General features: G+C 39.1%; 1 long non-coding RNA gene across 1 annotated transcript; it reads left to right on the plus strand.

Moving 5' to 3' along the window:
- Positions 1-190: 190 nt before the first annotated feature.
- Positions 191-3,891, plus strand: LOC144585800 (uncharacterized). The gene is made up of 2 exons (XR_013540360.1): positions 191-271; positions 3,734-3,891. It is a non-coding gene; the product is annotated as an uncharacterized LOC144585800 (long non-coding RNA).
- Positions 3,892-26,990: the final 23,099 nt, after the last annotated feature.

Below are 26,990 nucleotides of genomic sequence, written 5' to 3' on the forward strand. Positions count from 1 at the left end.
GGGTCTTTGTGAAGTTTATTTCCAGTTTTATCCCAATCTGAAAACTTAAAGCTGCTTCCTTCTGGGTACCAAGAACAAAACGTTCCTATTTCCTTCAGTAAATCCTCTACTGAATCAGATACATCAGGGTGACCTTATCTAAGAAGCAAATAAATCTAGTCTCTTTTATGTTGTTTTTGAAGTGGTGTAAGAGTGTTTCCCATTTTAACTAAATACTCACCTGGATCCAAAAGAGGATACGAGGACGCGTCTGGAGCCCTTGCTGGGTGAGGTGAGCTGTTTTGATTGCCTCAGGAGAAGTTGATGTCAGGTCCCTGTTTGAGGTCCCTGTTTGTGTGCCAGATGTGGGTGATCACGGAACAAAGGAAGTCTAGTTGCCTTAGAACAAAGGAATTGACAGCACAGATGTCCAAACCAGTGGAGCCTCCAGGCAACGCCCTGAGAGCTCTTTTTATTAATTTAGCATGAGTTACATAGTATGTTGTTAGAATTCAGATAGGATACTAGTTACCTAATCACAATTAGGATTGGCTGAAATAACTCTTTGATCTTATGCTCTACCTCTAAGCGAAAGGGCAGAATAAGGGGTTACCCCATCTGCTGGCAGCTGCCACTTCCTGCCAGGAGTGTATGAATGTCACTGGAACAGAATGCAGCTACATTCTTTAAGCAGAAGTTTCCCATAGCTGTAGTGTATAAAACATTGACTGATCTTCTTCTGAAACTCTTTGGAGCCCTTCAGTAGCCAGCAGATATTTGCAATATGAACCCGAGTGCCTCTTCCTTTTCAAAATCCAGCTTTAACATTAGGCATTTATCACTCTATATAAGGTACAGATCTTTATTGTTACACCTTGAACTTTACTTAGATGACATGGGAAATTGGAGCAATCGTCCTGTCGTTACTGCACTCCTTTGCATCTCCTTTCTTTGGGACTGAAATATATATTGAATATTTTCAGTCTATGTGCAATTGTTAGGGATAGTTCCCTAGTTACTATAAATATTGCATTTAAGCTCAGAGGGAACAGAGTAGCCTGAGTGTGGTGGCTCATGATGTCACTGACCCTGCTAAGAAAAAGATCTAAGGGTTTTGACCCTGAAAGCCTAAACTATAGGACATTATATACAACAGATCCTGAGATATACGCTGTTGCCCCGCTTTACGATCACCCCACTTGATGATGAATCCGCTTGCGATCGCAAAATGATGTTTTAATGGGCTTTTTTCGCTCCCCGGTGGTCAGTTCCCTCCTTCGGGAACCGATTCTTTGCATTACGACGATCGAAACAACTGAACATAGGGTTTTCAAAATGGCCACCGCCTGCTCAAAATGGCTCCCCGCTGTTTTTAGGAGGCATTTTTCACTGCACAGGCACCCGAAAATGGCTGCCCTATGGAGGATCCTCGCTGGGCGAGCAGGTATTTCACACATTGGAACACATTGAACGGTTTTCAATGCGTTTCAATGGGCTTTTTTATTTCGCTTGACGAGGATTTCGCTCTACAGCGATTTTGCTGGAACGGATTATCCTTGTCAAGCGAGGCACCACTGTACAACCTAACTGGTTCCTTATTATGCAGCTGGCTATCATAAGTCAATCACTATTTTCCCATTAGACTCAGTCTTAAAAAAGGGCTCCAGTTCCTGAAGAATTTTCATGCCTTATGAATAAAACTTTGGTCTTTTCTCTCACACTTCCTCTCTTTTGCTTACTTGCTGGCACTCCTCTGTTTTCCCACTTCTCTCACACACACTCTTCCTCCAGTTTGCTTCCTGCCCTGTCCCCGCTAACCTTGCTTCTGTTCCCTCTTCTCTGTCTTACTCCCCTTTATAGCTTGCTTGTTACATGCTATTCTCCAACCTCTGCTCTCTTTTCTGTTCCATTGCATACCTCTATTCCCCTTCTTGTTTGTTTTGCACACTCCTCTAGTTTCTGTTGTCTTTTCTCTTCTCACTCCCGACTCTGATGTCTTATTGTCACACTTGGTACTGTAATATAAATACACTTGTTTATCCTACTGTTCATAATGAACATTACAGTGAGTATTGACCACTAGAGGGGGCTTCACCAGTTATTATAATGACTGTAAGAGTTAGGGTTGTAAATCAAGCCATTATAATTTGGTGGGAGGAGGCTATATACCTACTACTTTCTTTTCTAACATCACTGGCATGAAAATGCAGGCAATAGTTAATCCAGATTTGATGTTCTACAGTACGAAACCAGTCATGTTCAATTACAATTTTGGAGAGACACATCAAAATAGGATTGTACTACTTATTTTCACTAAAGAGCCTATGATGGTTTTTACAAGACATCCCTTATGTCCTTCCTAATTCCTCTTTGTTGTTGTTATGTACCATCAAGTCACTTCTGATTTATGGCAATCTTGTGAATGAGCAATTTTGTAAACTCAAGCCTGTGGCTTCCTTCAGAGAGCCAGTCTTATTTATTTATTTTATTTATTTATTCTATTTATACCCCGCCTATCTGGTCATTTCGACCACTCTGTTGTATTTGTCCATATTGTATTTGATCGTCCTCTTTTCTTGCTGCCTTCCACCTTTCCCAGCATTGTCTTTTCCAAAGAATCATGTCTTCTTATGATATGCCCAAAGTAGGATAGCCTCCAGAGATAGTTCTGTCTTTATTTGATCAATTACCTACTTGTTTGTCTTTTTGGCAGTTCAGGGTATCCACAAAACTCTCCTCCAGCACCATATTTCAAACACATAATTCTTTCCTGTTGGCTTTCTTTACTGTCCAGCTTTTACACCCATACATGTAATTATCCCAGCAACGTACTTAAATAGGGTCACCAGCTTGAACAAAACATTGCAATACTCCTTCTCACTTCCTGCCATTATATTGTTGTGTAATGTCACTGGGTAGCAGTAAACAGCATTCAGATTATGAAGGATGATTATTTTCAAAATACCTGTGTCCAATCACTACAAATATACTACACATGCATGCATATATAGTAGCAGAAGCTCTCTGGAGATGTGGGGCACCAGCAGCTTTTTAAAAAATATATATTTCAGTACCATGTACTGTGGATTAGAATTTTAAAAGCACAATTCATTTTAAAAGCACAAATAACAAATTTCCTACAGAGATTTTAAAACATTGTTGAAAGTTATTTTTTTAAAAAAAATTGTTTATCAAAGCTTGTAATTAGTCCCTAGACCTTGGAAAAGTTACTGTGGTGATCTGGCTGGGGATTCTGGGAGTTGCAGCTCAAAACTTCACTTTTCCTAACCCTACTAATCTCCATTGAAGTGGCTTATTCATTTGTTGACTACTGCTGCTTCTTTTTCTTTTTTTAATACTATTTTTTTTGCCTTGAACAATTAACATAACAAGATAAGCCATATTCTTCAGTGAAATGTTGGAGAGATAGGCCTTGCAGACTGCGTTTTAGGACTTTATCTGTATCAACAGTTGTTCACTCAGTCTGTCACTGATACTCTTCTCCTTCTGAGTTTCTTATACAGAACAGTACAGTATCTCATTAAAGCAGTTATCAACAAATGATTGGTGCATACTATATGTACTGGTCCCTCCCTTGTTCATTTACCAGAGCGTCTTTCATTCCTTTTAGAAATGGGGCAGGGCTGGGTCTGTGCTATTGTGTCAGGTCAGGGTGTGACTAAAAGCAAAATGTTGAGGTAGACATAATCTGTACTAACTGCAGTATAGAAACAGACACTTTCTGTTTTTCCAGGATTTGCAGAGAGGTGTCTGCAACCACTACCACCACCACCACCACCAGTGAAGAACTTTACTGTATTGTGTGTACTTTACATCAGCCCTTCTCAGCACAGTCAACAGGAATGGATTTTAAGAACTGTGGTCAAAAACATTTGGAAGCTTAAAGGTTTCCCACTCCTACATTCAAGTAGTACCATTCAGATCTACAGTGAACGGGGCCCTTTCAGATATCTCTTGTTCCAAGTGCAACAAGCTGTGCAAAAAGAAAAAAGTTATTGAATGTTCTACTTTTAATACCATATTGGACACCACAGCCATATATTTGATCAGTGGGTACTGATATTGTTGTATAATAAACATAAACCATCAAGTTTAACACAGAGAACTAACGCATTGTGCCTGAAATTCTATTGAGGTGATACACTAGCATAATTTGGTGTTATACAAGTGATAGCTATAGGGGGCCTAGGTGGATGTGCTATTCATTAAGCACTTCTACAAGTACATTACACATTTGGTTGTGACACAACCCTTGTTGCCTGGTCATAACCTCTGTCAAGGTTATACCTGAGCAGCTGGCTTGATAGGTCAGTGGTTTAAATATCTGACTGCAGAGTCAGAGGTTAGAACTTAGATTCCTCACTGTGCCGCCTGGCGGAAGAGCTAGCCTGTGTAGTAATGAAGAAGCAACGTGGTTTCAGGCTGCCCACAGAAGAAAGGAATGAAGGGAAGAAGGGTAAACTATTTCTGTGTATTCTCTATCTAGAAAACCCTGGAAAGGCTCACCATAAGTCAGAATTGACTTGATGGAATGCAATTTTTATGATTATACCTTAGTAACTTTATGTTATGCAGTGGCATACAAGAATCTGGCCAATAGTGCTGAAGTTAAAAGACTTCAGAATTAAATCTGCAAGCAATTTTCATGTTACAAGCTAGACATTGCTGGGTATTCCATCAACTTTCTGGGATACATGAAGTATATTGATGTACATCTAAAATGCTAGTAAAATATACTGGTGACTTACATGCTCATAAACACAGTGCGACAGATTCAAAACAGAATTTGACAGGATGATGAAATTAACTTCTAGCTGCCAATCTATTTGAGTGAAGAGAAACAAACAGAAAAGCTCTTGACAGTGTCATCAAATACTGAAGTTATTTTGTAAGAGAAGGTGAAACAGCTGTTTCAGAATTTCTTTAAAGGGTGTCCTGTTTCTTTTCCATCCGTATGACCAACACAGGCAGCTTTGCTTTTTGTAAGCACTCAGTGTTGTATTTTGTAAACCTGAATTGTTGATAAGAATATGTTTGTTCCTGCTATAAAGGTAAATAAATATTTGTTTCTTAAAACTACCATCATTTGCCAGAAAACATGAAAGCAAAATGAGACTAATACTGGTTGCTCACCAAAGCTTCTTGACAGAGTAAGGCTGAAGGCTCCTGACCACCCAAAGAATAATGGCAAGCAAATTGTAACTATGACAGTAAGACATTAGTTTTCCGTACTCCTTTCTGCTCTGGTTTGGGGGCGGGCGGGAAAATCCTGCTTCCCTTGCTCTTCCTCATATGCTTTTGTTTCCAGTTCCTATGAATCTCAGCCCATATGATAAATGCTGAGGGATTGTGGATATCATAACCCAACAATATTTACAGGGCACCTAGACTGGACTTCAAAATATAAACACAGAGATTATGGTTGCTCTCAAATAGATAGTGCCTAGCAGTACTAATCAAAGCTATTAGTACAAGTACAGTACAAGCTATTCCATCTTTCCCAGATTAATCAATTTTCTACAGTAATTTATAAATGAGGGAGAAGAAGTGAGTAAATACAAGAGGGCTTTAAATGAAAGTTAGTGCTGTTTAGATCCCTGGTAAAATTTTGTGAACATGGCAGGGCAATTGCACAGTCAAAGTCTCTTGTAAAAAGAACTCCAAAGGAGTGAGGTGATAATATCAGGCAGCAGGTAGTAGAAAAACAGCAGTGGCGGCCATTTAACTTTTGTTCCTGGACCCTTTGGTTGTTGCCTATTGTTGAAAGGCAAAGTTGTGTATGCCTGTACTGTACATTGCTAGTAAACTAGTTTACAACCTCAGGCCCGTGCATGCATATGATCCCATTACCAGCATGGATGTAAGATTCAGCTGTCCATCCAGTCAACCTTTTATTCATGGATTGATGAGTGGGTGTTATAGTAACCTTTGCCTGAGGCAGAAAAATGTCTTGATCTAACTCAGTTTGGAAGCACTCTCACATAACCTGGATGTACATAATTAAAAGCAAATCTTTTTAAAAAATCCAGTTTATGAATGTGGGATTTTGTGTTTCTGCATCCGGGATTCAGAATGCCTGGAAATGGCCAAATATTGTGCCCATGTTTCCAGCAGGAAAAAGGATACCAAGCTTTACATAGCAAAGGCCAGCCTGAATTTTAACAATATCCATGGCAGCAGTCAAGATGATCTACAGGATACTGTCTTGTGCTCACTACCATTCGTAAAGTAACATCAAGCAAGGGATCTATTGCCAAGTTGATATTACTATGAAATTAAAAAATATATCATTTTCATTCTTTATCCACTGTGCCTGGCCTGTTTATATGCTGGTATCAAACACAGTGATGGAAAGTTATTTTAAAAAGTGACAAGCCTAGGTTGGGCCTGGTCACAGCCAGTCTTAAACATTCTCAGTGAAAAAAAATTGAACTGATCAAAGAGATTTTTTAAAAGGGAGCATTTTATTCTGTGTTTTACTTGTGTTTTTAATGCTATTCTTATTATGAGGTTTGATGTGTTTGTTTAATGCATCTTAAATGTTGTAATGATTCATTACTTGGCTTTAAACTGTTTCTCCTTTAATACTGTAAGCTGCCTTGGATCCTTTATAAGAAAGGTGGTATATAAACAAACAAACAAACAAATATTATTTGCTTTTGCCTTTTATATTTTTATAAATGTTTTTCATTAATAATATTGTAATTGAGCACCAAAAGAAAGTATTTGCCTGTATTTTTCAGACCTTTTGGAATTTATTATTCCAAACACCAATGGCTGAAATCTAGGTGTTTAAACTGGAAGAGTGATGCTGTCACCAGTAGAGGGTGATTTTTGGTAATTAAAATTCCTACTTCTGTCCCACAGCTTTCCTGATTTCCATGTAATGCCTTTCAGCATTTGGAAGTCATGGGAGCTGCAGGAAGGAAGGAAGAATTACTAAAAGTCTCACCTGGCAGTAACATCATCCAGCTGCAATTCATAGGCATCCTTCAGTCTCGAGAGACTATGCATCAAGGGAAGCCCCACATAGAGAGCATTACAGTAGTCGAGTAGAAGCCATGCCTCTCTGATGCCCTCTCCCCCAATAAGATAAATTACCCTCCCCATGCTACTGTTCAGCTGTTCTCCCAAGTTGTTTGATAGCAGCATGTGTGAGTGTGAGAAAGTACTCATCAGAATCTTGAGCGACAGATGGATTAAACGCCCCACCCCATCCTGCTTTTCATAATTTGGGCCTGGTTCATGAAGGGACCAACTTTTTGTATAGGCACTGAAAGCATTTGTAGCCCTTTAATCTTCCACTACCACCACCTTTTTATTGGACTGTTTACTGCACCATCCATGGACCTGTTTCCACCTAATCTTGCTATTGACAAAAGAAAACCCATAGACTGTGAACGTTGTGGCTATAGTGGCAAAAGCTGCTTTTACCTCCAAGCTATTATTTTTCAAGAAAAAAACTACAGAGGAGAAACAATGTCATGATGAGAGACTTTTGTGGCTGTTCCCTTCCTGCAGGCCAGGAAGCAACAAACAATATCAGAGGCTGCATTAACAATAGTTGAAAACCCTATGGGGCTGTGGGAGAAGAGTTGCCCACCTCTGCAGCAGACAAATCTCTGCCCCACAAGAAAGAGAGGGGATGTTGGACAGCTTTGTTTTTATGCCTGCCATGTCTTATGTTAAGACTGGATTCCATATTGAGCATTATCATACATGCCACAAAGTTAATAGGAAAGATAGCCCTTACTCAGTAAATGTTATGGAAGGAAAAATATATGTGTGGAAAAGAAATGAGTTCTAATATATTTGTCAGAATTAGAGGTTGAATAATGTGTTTCTAGATATTTTTAATTCTTGTGTTTATGTTGTTATAATTTAATATAATATTTAATACAGTATGTAACCTATTGTTGAAGGGAAGTACTGGACCATGGACAAAAGCACAGAAAGACAAAAGACAGACTACAGTATAGCTTCATTTTTGTTCATTGTTAAAGTTTCATCTCTGGGGAACTCAGGTGACCTAAATCTTCACTGAACTTCCCAAAGCCCATCAAAATTGTGTTGTTTTATTAGACTTTTGGTTCTTAAACTTGTTTTTTTAAATTTTCTATTGTTTCTGTTCTGTTTTAATATTGTAGTTTTATTGTACATCATTTTTTGCATCCTGGTGGAGAAGAAAAATGGTTTATAAATATGTTAAATAAATAAACATATGCTAGGCAGAAAGACGTTTGTCAGCCAGAGAAACAGTATCTGAGTCATTGCAGAAATGTTTAATTTCAGTATTCACTTACATTATATTGCTTGTTAGTTGTGTTCAGAACATGACTATACATGATATTTGTCTAGGTTTGGTCCAATCAGGTCACATGCAAATATATGGATTTGTATCTTTCCAAAATTAATATATAATTCCCAGTCCAGGATCAAAAAATAGCAGTTCTGTATCAATTGAGATTATAAATGTGTGTTGACAATCCCAGATCACTTCTGTAACTCAATATCTCTCTCTGTTACTGCTTGCTGGACATAACATTGGTAAAAGCAGACAACCTTATTTAAATGACTATCAACATTCACTGATGCATGTCCACAATCTGGGACATTCACAATATTGTTTTGAGACTGTCAATATATTTTTCACCATATTTCACATTTTAATATCTATTTTAGCTTAAAAAAATATTTTGGGAGTTTCCTGTAGATATAGCCAAGTCTGAACTCTCAGTAGAAGCTGAAGGTGCAACTAAATGGGGAACTCAAGTTGTGTTTAAAAGTCTTCTATCTTTGCTGCAATCTATTTTATCTTGCATTTGAGCAATCCATTTATTCACACAGAAAACATTTTTCTCCCGTGAGAAGAATTCAGACAGCATTTCCAATCACTTCAATTTCCCCCTCTTTTGATTGTTGACAGCCCCTCCTCCATCCCTTTCCCCTGCTTTTTGTTGCAGTACTCATTCCATGTGCTATAGAAACTTCCTTTTCTTCTTGTTTCATTTAATAGGTAGCATAGCACTACAGCAAAACATTAACCTAGCATGGATATTCCTTATATCTGAAATAGTGCTGTATCACTTAGAATATTTTTAATGTGAAAAAAGAGAAATAGAGGAGAGAGTTTCTCTGCCATCTTTTCTATTATTTTAACCCACTGCATACATCACAGGTTTGTCACCAAAGAGAACACCACCCACAGCTCTATTTGGGAGTGAATTAAGCAACCATATAGACTGCAGAATGGGAAAATAGCAACTTTGAGTCCCCTTGTCAGGAGAAAGGTGGCCTATGAAACAAACAGACAAACAAACAATTGGGAGAATTCCCAAATGAAATACACTGCAGCCTCAGCAGTGTGACATAAAAGAGTGGAACAGCTTGCAAAAGGGGCAGGATGGATCCCTCTACCTTAAAACACATGGTCACTGGAAAAATAGAGTGAACCAAACAGCACCAAAACCAAACCAAATAGTGAAATATATGCTCATCTGATTGACCCCCAACATGACTAAACTGAAACTACTGTATTTTGGGTGTAATGAGAACAGAAAACACTCACTGGAAAATACAATAATAGTGGGAAAAGTAGAAAGCAAAATGAAAGAGGAAGAGGAACATGAGACAAATTGACTCGGTGAAAGGAGACATGAGCTTCAGTTTGCACGACCTGAGCAGGTCTATTAATGATAAGATCCCATGTGGATCAATACATCACCATAAGTTAGATGAGACTTGATAGCACATCACAACAATTGAGGATAGTCTGTTCCCTGTGAGGGTTGCTTTGGCTCTCATATTAACTTGTTTTTGCTTTGAAGCAAATACTTTTTTGTTCTGCTAGGATTTTAGAGATTTTATGGCTATGTTTGCAATTTAATACAATTGATTTATATTGCCACTCTGACTCAGTGTAACTGCTTTCATGTCTGTTGTGTTGTATTAACTGATAACAGCACATGTTGGTGTCTTTTACTTGATGGTTTCAGTGTTTAATTTTAAACATACACAAGTTATGCACAGCTCTTGGAAAATTATTTTTGAAGATAAGGCATTGTCTCATACTTTTTAGATCAATTTATTAACATAACAAGCAATTGAAACAGTAACTAGTGATTAACATTGCTTCTTTGTTACTTTTTAAATTTTATTAGAAAAAGTACCAATATGACTACCCTCTAAGAAATACAGTATTTCAGGAGGAATGAGCAACCATTATTCATTGCATCAAAAAGTAACAAATGTTAGGAGTTGTTACACTACTTTTAAAAATGAAATTGTTACTCGCTTGTTATCTACCAAAAGGTAGAGCAGTCTTATCTATCTATCTATCTATCTATCTATCTATCTATCTATCTATCTATCTATCTATCTATCTATCTATCTATCTATCTATCTATCTATCTATCTATCTATCTATCTATCTATCTATCTATCTATCTATCTATCTATCTATCTATTTAATATCCTGCCCATCTAGACTGAAGTCTACTCCGGGTGGCTAAATTACTTGTGACATGTTATGGACAGGCTACGATGAGAGGTTGGGGGTTTGATTCCCCACTATGCCTTCTTGACAGGGGCTGGACTTGATGATCTATAGGTTCCCTTCCAGATCTGCAGTTCTAAGATGAAGATGATATATATATTTTCTATCCATTGCTCTGAGACTGTGTTTTCATACAGAGTAGCTCACACAGAGATAATATTTCACTTTCAGTCCTTTGAGGAAAACGGGTTCCAGCCCCCATAGATTTAATCAGTACTATACAGTTATACTGTGGTGCCTCGCTTAACGAGTGCACCATATAACGACGAATCCACATAGCGATCCCTTTTTCGGGATCGCTAATGCGGAGGCATACCGACGGTCGCAATGGGCAAAACTTGCATAGCGACGATCGGTAAGCATTTTGCTTACCAATCTTCGCTTTGTGATGCCCGCGGATCAGCTGTTAGGCGGTTCCAAAATGGCCGCCGGAAGCCCCAAAATGGCCGTGCACAGCGTTTTCGCGCCCTCCCCTCGCTTACCGAGGGCGCGAAAATGGCTGCCGCTATGGAGGAAACTTCGCTGAATGGTAAGTTTAGGGCCCATTGGAACGCATTAAACGATGTTTAATGCGTTCCAATGGGTTTTTACGTTCCGTTTAGCGATGTTTTCACATAGCGAGGGTTAATCCGGAACGGATTAATCTCGCTATGCGAGGCACCACTGTATATATATTTTCTATTCATTGCTCTGAGACTCTGCACCAACCACCAATGCAGAGGAGACTGAAATTGATCAGTTCTGTGAAGACTTACAACACCTTCTAGAACTGACACCAAAGGAAGATGTTCTTCTCATTCTAGGGGATTGGAATGCTAAGGTAGGGAGTCAAGAGATAAAAGGAACAGGGTAGTTTGGCCTTGGAGTTCAAAATGAAGCAGGGCAAAGGCTAATAGAGTTTTGCCAAGAGAACAAGCTGGTCATCACAAACACCCTTTCCCAACAACACAAGAGGTGACTCTACACATGGAAATCACCAAATGGGCAATACCGAAATCAGATTGATTATATTCTCTGCAGCCAAAGATGGAGAAGCTCTATACAGTCAGCAAAAACAAGACCTGGAGCTGATTGTGGCTCTGATCATCAGCTTCTCATAGCAAAATTCAAGCTTAGACTGAAGAGAGTAGGAAAAACCACTGGGCCACTCAGGTATAATCTAAACCAAATCCCTTATGAATACACAGTGGAAGTAAAGAACAGATTTAAGAAACTCGATTTGGTGGACAGAGTGTCTGAAGAACTTTGGATAGAGGCTTGTAACATTGTACAGGAGGCAGCAACAAAAACCATCCCAAAGAAAAGGAATTGCAAGAAAGCAAAGTGGATGTCCACAAGGCCTTAGAAATAGCAGAGAGGAGAAGGGAAACAAAATGCAAGGGAGATAGGGAAAGTTATAGAAAATTGAATGCAGACTTCCAAAGAATAGCAAGGAGAGATAAGAGGGACTTCTTAAATGAAAAATGTAAAGAAATAGAGGAAAAAAACAGAAAAGGAAAAACCAGAGATCTGTTCAGGAAAACTGGAGGTATTAGAGGAACATTTTGTGCAAAGATAAACATTATAAAGGACAAAAATGGGAGAGACCTCACAGAAGCAGAAGACATCAAGAAGAGGTGGCAAGAATACACAGAGGAATTATATCAGAAAGATTTGGATATCCCAGACAACCCAGATAATGTGGTTGGTGACCTTGAGCCAGACATCCTGGAGAGTGAGGTCAAGTGGGCCTTAGAAAGCTTGTCTAACAACAAGGCCAGTGGAGGTGATGGCATTCCAGTTGAACTATTTAAAATCTTGAAAGATGATGCTGTTAAGGTGCTACATTCAACATGCCAGCAAGTTTGGAAAACTCAACAGTGGCCAGAGGACTGGAAAAGATCAGTCTACATCCCAATCCCAAAGAATGGCAGTGCCAAAGAATGCTCCAACTACCGTACAATTGCACTCATTTCACATGCTAGCAAGGTTATGCTCAAAATCCTACAAGGTAGGCTTCAGCAGTATGTGGACCGAGAACTCCCAGAAGTACAAGCTGGATTCCGAAGGGGCAGAGGAACTAGAGACCAAATTGCTAACATGCGCTGGATTATGGAGAAAGCCAGAGAGTTCCAGAAAAACATCTACTTTTGCTTCATTGACTATGCAAAAGCCTTTGACTGTGTGGACCACAGCAAATTATGGTAAGTCCTTAAAGAAATGGGAGTGCCTCACCACCTTATCTATTTCCTGAGAAACCTATACGTGGGGCAGGAAGCAACAGTTAGAACTGGATATGGAAAAAATGATTGGTTCAAAATTGGGAAAGGAGTACGACAAGGCTGTATATTGTCTCCCTGCTTATTCAACTTATATGCAGAATACATCATGCGAAAGGCTGGACTGGAGGAATCCGAAGCCGGAATCAAGATTGCCGGAAGAAATATCAACAGCCTCAGATATGCAGATGATACCACTCTGATGGCAGAAAGTGAGGAGGAATTAAGGAACCTTGTAATGAGGGTGAAAGAGGAGAGTGCAAAAAATGGTCAGAAGCTCAACATCAAAAAAACTAAGATCATGGCCACTGGTCCCATCGCCTCCTGGGAAATAGAAGGGGAAGATATGGAGCCAGTTACAGATTTTACTTTCTTGGGCTCCATGATCACTGCAGATGGAGACAGCAGCCACAAAATTAAAAGATGCCTGCTTCTTGGGAGAAAAGCGCTGACAAACCTTGAAAGCATCCTAAAAAGCAGAGACATCACCTTGCCAACAAAAGTCCAAATAGTCAAAGCTATGGTTTTCCCTGTAGTGATGTACGGAAGTGAGAGCTGGACCATAAAGAAAGCTGACCGCCGAAGAATTGATCCTTTTGAATTGTGGTGCTAGAGGAGGCTCTTGAGAGTCCCCTGGACTTCAAGGAGAGCAAACCTATCAATTCTAAAGGAAATCAACCCTGAGTGCTCACTGGAAGGACAGATCCTGAAGCTGAGTCTCCAATACTTTGGCCATCTCATGAGAAGATAAGACTCCTTGGAAAAGACCTTGATGTTAGGAAAGTGTGAAGGCAAGAGGAGACGGGGACAACAGAAGATGAGATGGTTTATTTATTTATTTATTTGATTTTTTATCCCGCCTATCTGGACCAACAGCCCACTCTAGGAGGCTTCCAATATAAAATCAGAGAGTAAAAACACTGTCAAATACATAATAATACAAAGCGACTACAATAAAATAAAAATAGAAAAAGTAAGGAAAAAGTCAAGAATTGGCTGGAGGGAAGGCCTGGATAAACAACCATGTTTTAAATTGGGTTTTAAAGATGCCCAGTGTAGGGGCCGCGCGAATCTCTGGAGGGAGATTGTTCCAGAGGCGAGGAGTCACCGCCGAGAAGGCCCAGTTTCGTGTCTTCTCGTTCCGGGCCTCTCTCGGCATCAGGCTCCTCAGCTTCACCTCCTGGCTTGCGCGGGTGATCCGGGTAGACCTTGGTGGAAGCAGGTGTTCCGCCAAATATCGAGGTCCTGAACCGTTTAGGGCCTTATAAGTAAGCATTAAAACTTTGAAGTTGACGCAGAAACAAACGGGCAGCCAGTGCAATGCGGCCAGCGTTGGAGAAATGTTTTGGAATTTTCTCACTCCGGTAAGGAGTCTGGCCGCCGCATTCTGCACCACCTGAAGTCTCCGCATCAGCCCCAAAGGCAGCCCCACGTAGAGCGCATTACAGTGGTCTAATCTTGAGATTACAAGCACATGCACCAAGGTAGTGAGCGCCCCCATGTTGAGATAGGGTCGCAGCTGGGCAATCTGCCAGAGATGAAAAAAGGTGGTGTGGACTACCGACGCCACCTGCGTCTCCATGGTGAGCATCGGGTCCAGATGTATGCCCAGGCTGCGAATCCCACTCTTTGCGGCCAAGGTTACCCCCCCCCCCCCGAATGTGAGATAGTCACCCAAGCCGCCCACCACAGGGACACCCACCATCAGAACTTCCGTCTTATCCAGGTTCCGCCTCAGCCCATTCTCCTGCATCCATTACAGAACGGCCCCCAGGCAGCGCTGAAGGGACAGGACAGAATCACCTGCAGTTGGTAAAAAGGAGATGTAGAGCTGGGTGTCATCAGCATATTGATGATACGAAGCCCCACACCCCCTTATGACCCCAGCCAGCGGCCTCATATAGATGTTAAACAGCATTGGGGAAATGATCGACCCCTGTGGAACCCCACAATTGAGACTCCATGGGGCCGAGATACTCTCCCCAAGCTGAACTCTCTGGGGATGGTACCCCAAGAATGCCGAGCCACCAATTCCCAACTCAGAGAGCCGCCCCAGGAGGATACCGTGGTCGACGGTATCAAAGGCCGCCGAGATGTCGAGGAGGACCAGCACAGAGATTTTGCCCCTGTCGGCCTTCCTCAACAGGTCATTGTACAGGGCGACCAATGCCGTCTCTGTACCGTGGCGCGGCCTGAAGCCCGACTGAAATGGATCCAGGGCATCTGTTTCATCCAGGTGTGCTTGAAGCTGATCGGCCACCACCCTCTCGACCACTTTGCTCATGAAAGAAACGTTGGCGACGGGCCTATAGTTGCCAATTTCATCCGCCGCCAAACTAGGTTTCTTTCTTATGGGCCTAATGGGTGTCTCCTTGAGGGCAGATGGAAATCTGCCCTCAAGGAAAGACCCATTTATTATTACTGTGGCCCATTCTGTTGTTATCGGCCTGGCTGCTTTGATTAGCCAGGCCGGGCAAGGGTCAAGGGAGGAGGAGGAGGAGGCTCGACAGCGATCAAGCACCCTGGCCACAGTATCAGGCATTACAGGCTGAAAGGAATCAAAAGTCACCGGGCAAGACAGAGCACTGGTTGGACAATGTCATCGAAGCTACCAGAATGAATTTGACACAACTCTGGAGGCAGTGGAAGATAGGAGAGTCTGGCGTGCTCTGGTCTACGGGGTCACAAAGAGTCAGACATGACTAAACGAAATGACGATACAATTGTATCAGTTTGATACCACATTTAACATTTACTGCAATGGCTCCATCCTATGGAATCCTAGGATTTGTGGTTTGGGTACGTATTTAGAATTCTCTGCTTGAGAGTAAAACTGTACTCCCCTAAACAATGGCAGAAGATTTTCAGGACCTCACTAATTACAGACCCCAAATTTCTTTAGACTGGAGTCATGACAATTCAAGAGGTTGCAAACAGCCATATGAGTGCATGGCAGATGCTTTGTATGGGTTATAATTCAAATGAGGCTTTTCTTGTACTATCTGCCCTAGTTGCCAAATTTTATGAAGGGTCCAGAGAAGATCATAACCCATTTGTAACCTTCCCATGTTTTCCAATAGTCTCTTCCATATTTTTCTTACTACAAAAATTTTAAGAAGGAAGCAGTGGAATTAATGAGCAGTATATGTTAATGGTAGCATGAAGATCTTTTCATCTGTTCATACATTCTATTGAAAATAATGAGCAGAGACCAACATGCTGTGTTGATTTAATTGAACTTATGTCCAAACTGTATGATATCAAATAGGTAATTCCTAACCTGTTTCTTCTTTCTCCTCCCCAAAGTTTCCTCCACAGGGGTTCCCCTCGTAAAATGGCTGTCAAGCTATCATCATCATCATCATCATCATCATCATCATCATCATCATCATCATCATCATCATCATCATCATCATCATCATCATCATCACTTTGCTTATGATTTTGGCTTAAGACATGGCAAATACTAGTGAGATTAAGGCCATGGATTTCTGTCTGTTTGCATATCTAGAGTTGCCTGTTTCACTGATATGAATAGAGAAAACTTGCCAAGGAATATTGCTCATGGGTTTATGGGAGTGCTGGTATCCATAATGAGCTGGGATATTTGGCCACTGTCATTGCACTCTTGGTCAATACAGTACGCTTTGCAGATCAAACTTCATGATGCCCAGCCAAGCGAATATTTCCATAAAGTGTTTTAATTCTATTCACAGAAATCAAGGCCAAGCTGTGATCTGAATCAATGGCTTGTCAGGTGAAGAAGACACTTTATCTGTTTCCTGGTTGGTTGTTTCTATTAACAAACATGGGGGGGGGATATTAGTCCCTCTTTTCACCCATGTAAGGTAAAAACATTTTTCACAAGAAGAATGCCCTAAAGAGTTATGGGTTCCATCATTATCTGATCTGGAATGAGCATGGTAGAACTGTCTTTCTGAAGAAGGAAAAGAAAAAGGTGAACACTTTGAAAGAATATACAACAACTAAGAATCATACCTGCATTAATTCTGAACTATCAAAGAGTTTATTAAGAAATCTGAGTTCATTCCAGCAAACCCATCAGCCAGATATTCATGACTTACTTTCAATGTAGTTTCAGAAACTTGCATTTCAGCTGCACTTTACAACCTGTAATCTGGTGTAAGCCCACACCCAATCTGTAGCTATTTAATAATAATATATGTTATGTTATGTGCCATCAAGTCAGAACTGACATAGTGACCCTAATAGGGCTTTCAAGGTATGTGACATAGTTAAGGTGTAGTTTTAACAATTTCAGCGAGTTTCCATGGCTGAGTGGGGATTTGAAACCAGACCTCCTGAATCCTAGTCCATCACTCCATCCACTCCATCACACTGGGTATAATTAAAAATCAAATAGCTCATATGATATAATTTTGTACAGTTTTGCACAGTTTGCTTAGAACATTTTCACAACTAATGCTATTAAAATGCTACTAAATTAGTACACATCACTCTGATATCAAGCATGTATTCACTGTGACCACTCAAAATTGCAGAATTTGTTGTTGATAATCAGCAATGACCACTAATTTTTATAACTGGAAAGGTCAAGCCCCAAAAGAAGGGGGATTCTGTCAGATGGCAGAAAGGAAACAAAGAACAGTTCAGTTCTTCTGAGGGACCAGATCCTTTTCCTCCTCCTCTTCTTGAACAGTTTTCATCATAGCTAATTGAAAAAAACTGTGTAACTTTAGGAACACATGCCTGCTTTCTCTTTCTTCATATACTCCCCCCCCCTTTCCATTGTTTTTCAGATTGCATTAGCTGAAGCCTAATGGCTGTTTTGTTTTATTTTGTTTCTCATTGAGCTGTGAGGTACTTTAGCAGCCTTTTTGATTGAAGAGCAGTGTCAGAAAGTTTTAAATAAAACAGACTTTCTCTAAACAAATATCTTCACTAGATCAAAATATTTGTGTCTTGCACACAGTAAATGACACACCAGTCCTTTACAAACAGAACACCCTGGCCAGTTTGTCTATTGGGCAAAGGAGTACCTTTCCTAACTTCTGTTTTCAAATACACACAACATACGTCCTAAGAGAAGCGAAAAACACTTTTGCTGAAGCTTTTTGAACTGGTGAGCTCTTTAAAAAAATGTAATGTATGGTTGGAAATTATGACACCTAGTGGTGTTGCTCAGAATATATTTACCTCAGAAATATTCAGACAAAATTATAAGCAAAGTGTGCTTAAAGCACTCTTCAGGTGGTTTACAATTTATTTACGCAGGCTACACATTGCCCCCTCACAGCTAGCTAGGTACTCCGTTTACCAAATTCAGAAGGATGGAAGGCTGAGTCCACGCTCCTGACAACTCCTTGTTCTCTGGACCCTTGGTTTTGGACTTTGACCCTGGACTACATTGTGCATTTTGGCTTTGGACTCTGATCCTGGACTATGTTGTGTGAGTTGGTTTTGGTATTTGTATATCGGCTCTGCATTCCTTGAATTCCTGACATAGGACTGGCTTATCAGACTCTGCTGTTGTAACCCCTGGGAACGTGACACATATAGACCCAAATCACTGGTAAATTCAGATGCTAAGATATTCACGGCAATAATAGCAAAGAGATTAAATAACTTTGTGGGGAGTTATATTGAAAAAGACCAAAATGGATTTATACAAGGCAGACAAATGTCAGATTTAATGAGAAGGGTACTTAATTTAATGCATTTAACTAAAGAAACTAACTCTAAAGCTGGAGTACTATCGTTAGATATATTTAAAGCATTTGATTCAGTGGAATGGGATACCTTAAAGACATTAATTAAATATCTAGGACTTGGACCTAATTTTAGGCAGATAATTCACCAATTATATTCACAGAATACAGCTAGAGTAATAGTTAATGATGGAATAAGTGAGACAATACACCTAGGCCAAGGTACAAGACAAGGTTGCCCCTTATCTCCAGTATTATTTATAATGTTAATAGAATTATTGGCACAGATAATTAGAGCTGATAAACAGATTATAGGGATAGAACATAAAGAAAATGGTAAGATAAACTTGTTTGCTGATGATATATTACTAATAGTTAAAAATCCAATAGAAACAACAGAAAGGCTTAAATCACATTTGGAGGAATTTGAGGGTATAACAGGATTAAAAGTAAATTGGGGAAGGTCAGAAAGTTTATTGTTAAACCACTAGATGAGGAGAAAAGAAGAATGAAAATAATATTTGAAGGTAAAATGGGAAATGTTATTAAATATTTTGGGATTAATATTACTTGGAATTTACAGGATATAATTAAAAGAAATCTGGATAGATCGAAAAAAGAGATAATTGCAAGGATAAACGATTATCAGAAATTAAAGATTTATTGGTTTGGTAGAGTGGCATTATGCAAAATGACAATTATTTCTAAATTAAATTTTATATTTGGATGCTTCCTATAAAGATTACAGAAAAACAGCTGAATGAATGGCAGGTCATGATAAATTGCTATTGCAATGAAAATAAATGAGTGAGGATTAATAAGAAATTACGGTATGTAACACAAAAAAGGGAGATCTTGGATTACCCAATTTAAAATTATATTATACAGCAAATCAGCTCAGACATATTCCAGATATTATTAAAGGTAATAAAAATTTATTTGGGACAGACATAGAAATGCAGGGTAAGGAAGAAAGAATTTAAAGTATATTGTTTAAAGAAAAAATGGAGAAGAGATTAAAAAGATTACTAATTACTTTAAAATATGTTGGAAAATTGGAAAGATTACTTTAAAATATGTTGGAAAATTGGAAAAAGTTTAGAGGTATATTGAGCCCACTGATCTCTCCTTTATCCCTGAAGCTGGATTTAAAGAATTTTCCAGAAAATCTTTTTTTAAAAAAACTCTTAAGAATATATCAAAAAATAAAAGTATAAATAGGTTAAAAGTCTGGATGGAGAAGATGAGAGAGAAAGGAAATATAAAAGATTTGGGGAGGAGAGGGGATTTCTTGGTTTAATATGATTCAAATAGAACGGTGGACAAGAGAATGGAATAGTAAGGAAGGGAAAAGTAGAAAAATGACAAAATTTGAAGAGATTATTGAAAAAAGATTGAAATTAGAGGAAAAGACAGAAAGAAAGGGAACTGTAATTCAAATACAGTACAGTATATAAATTATTAATTCAGGCCGAACAGGATACACAAGGATTAAAAACACAGGGGCAATATGATTTGGATAAAGAAGTAATAGGAGAAGAATGGGATAAAATATCGGATCAAAGAATTATGAAGAACATGTCTGTAAGGATAAAAGAAAATTGTTATAAGGTAATATGGAGGTAATATGGAGGTGGTATTGACAGCAGATAACAAGCATAGAGGCTGGACAGATCCCTTCCAAGGTACAGTACATGAAAGTGCATGGTAATCGCCTCTTAGTTTTCTAACTACTGTACTGTATACTTATTTCTTCTGCAAAAACTGGAGACTTCACCCTATCTTCTGAGATTGGAAATTTAGTTGTTAGTCAGTCCTGACTTTGGTAGAGAGGAAGAGCAGCTTGTCTGCTACATCTGTGCCAAATTTTGTGCTGATCCAAAGTCGAGTTTCAAAGTTATAATCTTTGGGGATGCTGCCCCCATTTTTAGAATTGCTTTGTAGAATGTTGATTTGCTCTGCTGCACAATAACATAGCGACACTGCCTCAAAAACATTTAATTACCTTCATTAATATTAATGGAAAAACTGAACTAGATATAGGAACATGGAAGAGAAGAAGTGAATATTGCTGCAAGTGAATGCTGGAGAAGTGAATATTGCTGCAAATTGAGATTATTTGCAGTTTGTTATTCTGCTCTGAGTAGAGGGAATTACAAGTGGAGATTATTGCATATTTGAAATGCTGTGATAGTTTGTATAAAATAAATGTGTGGTATGCAAAGTTGACATTATGTAATGCTAGAGTACTTCCAGATTAGGCTTTTATGCTGCTTCAAACAGCATTTTAGACAAGGTCCAGATGTTGTTCTCTTCCCCATGTAACTGTTTCAGCTTGCCACTGCTTTTTCCTTCTTTCCTTCTTCTTACCAGAAAGTACTAATTCAGGAAGCAAAAAGATGGAATAGGTACACAGTGCCATCTGACTTGGAAGCACCTAGAACTCTGTCTAGAATGAATTCTAATAGATAAATAAAGAAAAAAAATGATATGGCACAACATTCAATTGATTTGAGAGGGGGAAATGATCAGCAATGTGACTGATAAATTCTGTGCCATGTTATTTCTGTGAATCAATTGTTTTTAAAGACTTGCATCTGGTGTTCTGTACAATTTTAAATATTTTGTCGTAATTTTAATCAACACTTAGGTGGCTAAAAAGGACAGCAGGGGGCACCAAATCTACATATGTTTTCTAAGGTGATTCTCATTCAGAAAATGATAGTTCAGGCAGACACTGAACGCCACAACAGCATTTTCTTTGGTTCTTGGAATTTCTTTCCCCAAATGTAATTTGTAAAACAACTCTCTCATGATACTAATAAAATGGGAGAAATTAGCACTATTTTGCTACAAAATCCCTGCCTATCTCAGGCTTCAGTTAAAAGCACACAGACATAGGATCAAATATACAGGTGTTTATACTGATTAAACTTGCCTAGCAAACTCTTTGTTTGTGTTCAGATAGGATGATCATGAATCGGGAATATAAGGGAAAAATTGAATAGGGGTTACAGAAATTCTGTCCTCCATTTTGCATAAAGAACATACAATTATTTTATACAATGTAATGGATAGAGGGATGGACTGGGACTTAGGAGCCCTGAGTTCAAATTCCAGCCTTGGAAACTCATTAAGGGTGGCATCGGTAAAACCACTCTTTAAATAAATAGTTCAATTATTTTGAAAGCCTTATTAGAGTGTTGTAAGTGCTGACTTGATGCCACATAGCACACATTATAATATATATGATGCTTTCCCCTACATAAAAATATGCTTCTATTTGATGCTAACAAAAACTGCTCCATTATCTGCTTAAGATTTAAATGTGGAAGCTAAAAGGTATGTGTTTGTAATAGAACATGCATGTTTTCATTTGGGATGTCTGAATTCATGTATCAAGACTTGCTGGCTGAAATCTAGTAGTAAGTTGCAAGTGGAGTAGACCCATTGAACTAGTGGGGATTTGCTGAGTCACCTCCTCCATAAGTTCTACTGATTCAACAGACATACTCTAGTTTCAGCCACTAAAGTTGAACGCAGCCAGAGAAGATGAAGACTGAATGTAAAATGTAAAATAAATTCATTCAATAAAGGAAAACACAGCCTTTAATTTGTCCCATCTTGAGTAGGTCTGTATATAATAGGACCTTTTGGAAGACATCACATGATCTCTTTAATTTGATGAGCACATTATTTAACAGAAGGTCATTTGCAAACAATACCAGGAGTCCTGCATCTTTATTAGCTGCATAGAAAATGAATTTCAGGTGGTGCATATTGTCATGTGTGCCAGTGGTTCCCAAACTTGGGCTCCCAGATGTTATTGGACTACAAAGCCTAGAAATCCTGGCCAGCACAGCTAGTGGTGAAGACTTCTGGCAATTTTAATCCAAGAACATCTGGGGACCCAAGGTTGGGAACCACTGATGAAAGCTATTCACAACTTTTAAAAGTGCAGAAGCTCTGTCTCGTTGTATTTGGCCACTCTACAACATAAATGTATTAATACAGAGCCTTAGAACACATATTAAGGCTGGTGTGTACTTCCTCCTTTTATAACACTTGCAAATTTTTCAGTGCCATGTGGTTGAGTTATCAAACATGCAACAAAATCTTGCCATGTCTCAGCTGACAAACTGCAAAACAAAAGAAAACTAATTTGCCAAACACACATTAAAGGAAGCTTATATTAGAATAGGGACACATTGTTTCTGGGCATTGAATCAGCATCTTGTCTAGTGAGCCCCCAACAACATTCTTTGTGAAATGGACAATATCTAGGTTTAATATCAAGCCTCTTCTGTAGTCCTATTGTTTTGGCTTTGGTTTGTTTGTTTTTACAGTGGTGCCTTGCAAGACGATTTTAATTCATTCCGTGAAAATCGTCGTCTTGTGAAAAAAATCATCTTACAAGGTTCGTCTTCCGAAGCATTGGTCTAAAAAAAAAAAAAGTCTTGCGAAGCATGGTCATAGAAAAAAACATCTTGTGAAGCACCATAGGGATCGCAAAAACCAATTGTCTTGCGGGTTTTTCGCCCTGCAAGGCAATCGTCTTGCGAGGCACCACTGTATTTTGTTTTGGGAGGGACAAATGTTTATTTACCATTATCATTGGACCTCATAGGTCTCCTTGAAAGTTAAAATTGATTCTGGAACACTGTCAGCATGAAATTGAAATAATTTAGTCATGCAGCCTGCCAGCTGGAGCTTCATTTGTTTTGCTCCCTTGGAAAGCTGAAAATTGACATTTTCTTTTCTTTTTTTAACATCAGGTGTTTTTAACTATTACCTCCATCAAAATTTAAGTTACGAAGGCAAACAGAGTTGATAACAAGGAATGAAAGTTGTTCCAAGAAAAACTACGTGCCCGGTATGTGTGTATGATCTGGTAGACATTCTTTACTTTGGATTTTTCTTTTTTATAACTATTCTTAAAAATTAAAAATTACAACAAAAAACAAAAAACAAAGAATATAACAAATGAAGAATATATTTCAAAAAATAGCTACCAAATTAACAACATAAATCCATGTAGACAATACAATAAAACACAATGTATTCCCTCCCATTGGTACCATTTGGAGATATAATGTGTTTTTTCCCCAAATGGAGTCCCCATAATTTATTTATGACTTGAATTTTTTAAAATTTGTTTTTACCAATACATCAGTATGTCAGGAAGGGATTTCTGTTTGGTAAATTTTCCTCTGTTGCAGTGGCACCTCTGGAGGAACTGCATTGCAGTCAATGGACCCGGCATCCCATCCAGGGTTGCATTGTTTGTCAGACAGTAGGTGGAGTGATGCAACACTTACCAAAACCCTGGCATACCTGGCTGTTGACATACGTTTGCCTACATATTGACATACTGGCCGTGATTTTTTTTTTAAAAAAAATCATAGCAGGGCAGCTGCATGGCAGTAATGGTGGTTGCCTTCCCTGATGACTTGGAAAACAATTGATAGAGTCATGCGCACACATCATACTGCTAAGGAATATGTCAAAACACCATTGGAACAAAATAAAAGAAACTTCCCAGTGAGGGTAAAATAAACTGCAGTTATACAGCTGGCCATGTAAATGGCTTGATAATGGCCGTGTGTTGAGTGACCGGAAATTTCTGCAACTATCTAACAGGGGTATAACTAGGGAACGTTTGCCTCATGTGATCATGCCCTTAGCTATACAAAAGAATGCCTTTCTGTTAAAAAGAGGATTGCATTTAATTGAAGGGGGTAACAGAGGAAGAAGTATGTGGAAATAAATGTCCCATTTAGTTCCGTTTCAGGAGAGGAACTAACAAGGAAGAGATATGTGGGAAGAAATTGTGCCAGGAAGGAGAGAACCCGTCTATAGGTGAGAAAGCAACAGAAGAGACAAGACAAAAAGATACCATACCAGTGGACCTCACCTATCTTTCTCTGCCTCCATTGTTTCATAGAGGCACATAGTTGTTAGTGTAAGTACACAATTCTCCACTTTCCACAAAAACAGAGCAGGAATAAATGGATATGGATATTTGTCATAATTGTGAGGAAGGCATTCCAAAGGTCTGTATGAGTACCAGAGTTGTTGTTTTTATGTTCATGAATTATCTGGAGTTCATAGTGAGCAGTGAGACACCTACATTTGCTGAAAAAAAATTAGAATGGTTTAAACGAAAAAGTACAGTGAAGATTTTCAACAGGACTTCTCCCAATTATGGGAAAGACTGTGGTGGCTCTTCCCTTAGGATAAACAGGACAAGTTCCAGCTGCCTTCATCCACCCTTCCTGCCTCCTTACCAGATGTGGAAGACATCAGTGTGTGCATGTGTAAATGTCTGCTTACCTGTTTGCCTCTGTGTATATTTGTGTGTGACAGAGGAAATGACTGTGTGTATTTCTATTTGAGTATGTGTACTTTGGCTGTTGCCCATCACTGGAGGCTGTGCATTCTGCCCCACCAACAACAATGAATACGAATTACTACTGGAGAATGGAAATCAACTAGGTAAATCAACTAATTATAAGTGAGTATAAAACAATACATGGTGTCAGTACACTTGAATAGGGACCAAGCCCCCTACTCCGTTATAAGTAATCAACTTATAAATGCAAGGATGTATATATTATAACCAAACTACTGAATGATCGGTGATTGTAATTTTTTTAATGTCCTGTCTGACCTCACCCATTTCAATGTTTCTTTAACAGGGATTAATCAAGATATAAATCTCTACCTCTTGCAGCTTGAATAGGGACAAACCCTTATTAACATATCTGTCATTAGACAAGACAAAGTAAGTGGGTGCGTTTTGTCTTCTGTTTTGCAAACACAGAGAATATAACTAAGAGAAGGAGTTAACATAGGTCTGGCAGCACAGATGGTGATATAACATGGTGGTGGTGGGGGGGGGAAGGAGCAACTTCTCCCTTCTCCCTTCATGACTGCCTTTAACTTTCTCAAGTACTGTATCTGGTGCTGGTTTGCCTAGTAACTCCTCTTCAGTGACATAAGTCCTGAAAGCCACAAAGCCTACTTGGCTAACTCTGAGCATGTGCACTTGGTGTTTATGTTTAGTCATTCCCTTCCCAGCGTCAGAGAGATGCACTAAGAACCACTCCACTTAACTGCCAGAAATGGTCAAGATCCAGGCCCATACTTGTTCAGGGGTTGGTGTATCCAAAGATGGAATATCTGGACTACTGCCCATAGTCAATCAGCAGAAACAAAACAACCTAATACCATCATACCAATGTGGAAGAAGAGGAAGCAAAGTTTATTTCAGTCTCTGTCCTGGATGGATACGTGGCTAGTCATGCCAGCCTGGGTCTTCTGCTAACTCCTTAGTCTGCTCCTTTTTTTTAAATCAGAGTGACACTGTTGGGTAGGGAATTTCACAGGAACAGCCTTCATTGTGTTTTGCTGAGCAGAAGCCTTAAATCTCTCAGAGCAGTCTGTCATGAAGAAGATTATAACCAGGATCTCTCTGCAACTCAGCTCAGCTATGGAGGGATCTTGGTCTCTATCCAGGGTGTGGAATGCTGAGCCCAAAAACTTAGATCTCTGTTCCTCAGCTAGGTTGCCACAAATATGCCCCAGTGTATCTTGTGATAGAGATAAAGGGCTTATGCAGACAGAGTATTTGTTCAATGAAACATGCCTGAACTGACATTACAGACATTTCTTCACCACATGATGTAAGTTTCTTTCTCAGTAGAAACAGCACTAAATGGTGATAGAATCCATGCATTCCCATGGTTTTCTGTCACTTCATAGGTTCTTTTTGATGTTGCTTATTGGAAAAGCTAGCATTTAGAACTATGGCATTCCTCATTAATGTTATTTCCTCAGTTACTACAGTTAAATATTTAATTTGCAATCAATTGAGACAGAAAACATACATACACACAGAGCTCCAAAAGAGAAACTGTGGCAGGGAGTCTTTCTTTCTTTCTTTCTTTCTTTCTTTCTTTCTTTCTTTCTTTCTTTCTTTCTTTCTTTCTTTCTTTATTTATTTATTTATTTATTTATTTATTTATTTATTTATTTATTGTTTTCAAAGGACTTCTACATTTTGTTAGGGGACAGCTGGAGAGAAGCAGCTCTAGAACAGTATGGACAGGAATTCTGATAAACTCTGTGCACCTTTGTAATGAACAGAAACAAAGTGGGAGACAGGGACAAAGATCTCCTCCCTGAAGGGCCCAAAGATCTACCTCTTTGCATAGCAGTGAGAAGCTACAGAATCCCACCCATTATCACCCCTGATTTGGGATGGAAGGTTTAACCTTCTCCTAGCACTATATGGTGAGGATGAAATAACACCCCCTTCACGTGATTTGCATGGATCAGTCAAGGAATGGTTGTTATGTGCTGTCAAGTCATATCTGACTTATGAACAAAGAATCTCCAACATGTCCTGTCATCAACAGCCTTGCTCAGCTCTTGTAAACTTAAGCCTATGGTTCCTTTAGGGAGTCAATCTATCTCATATTTAGT

The sequence above is a fragment of the Pogona vitticeps genome, chromosome 1, assembly GCF_051106095.1.
Source record: "Pogona vitticeps strain Pit_001003342236 chromosome 1, PviZW2.1, whole genome shotgun sequence".
NCBI lineage: Eukaryota > Metazoa > Chordata > Lepidosauria > Squamata > Agamidae > Pogona > Pogona vitticeps.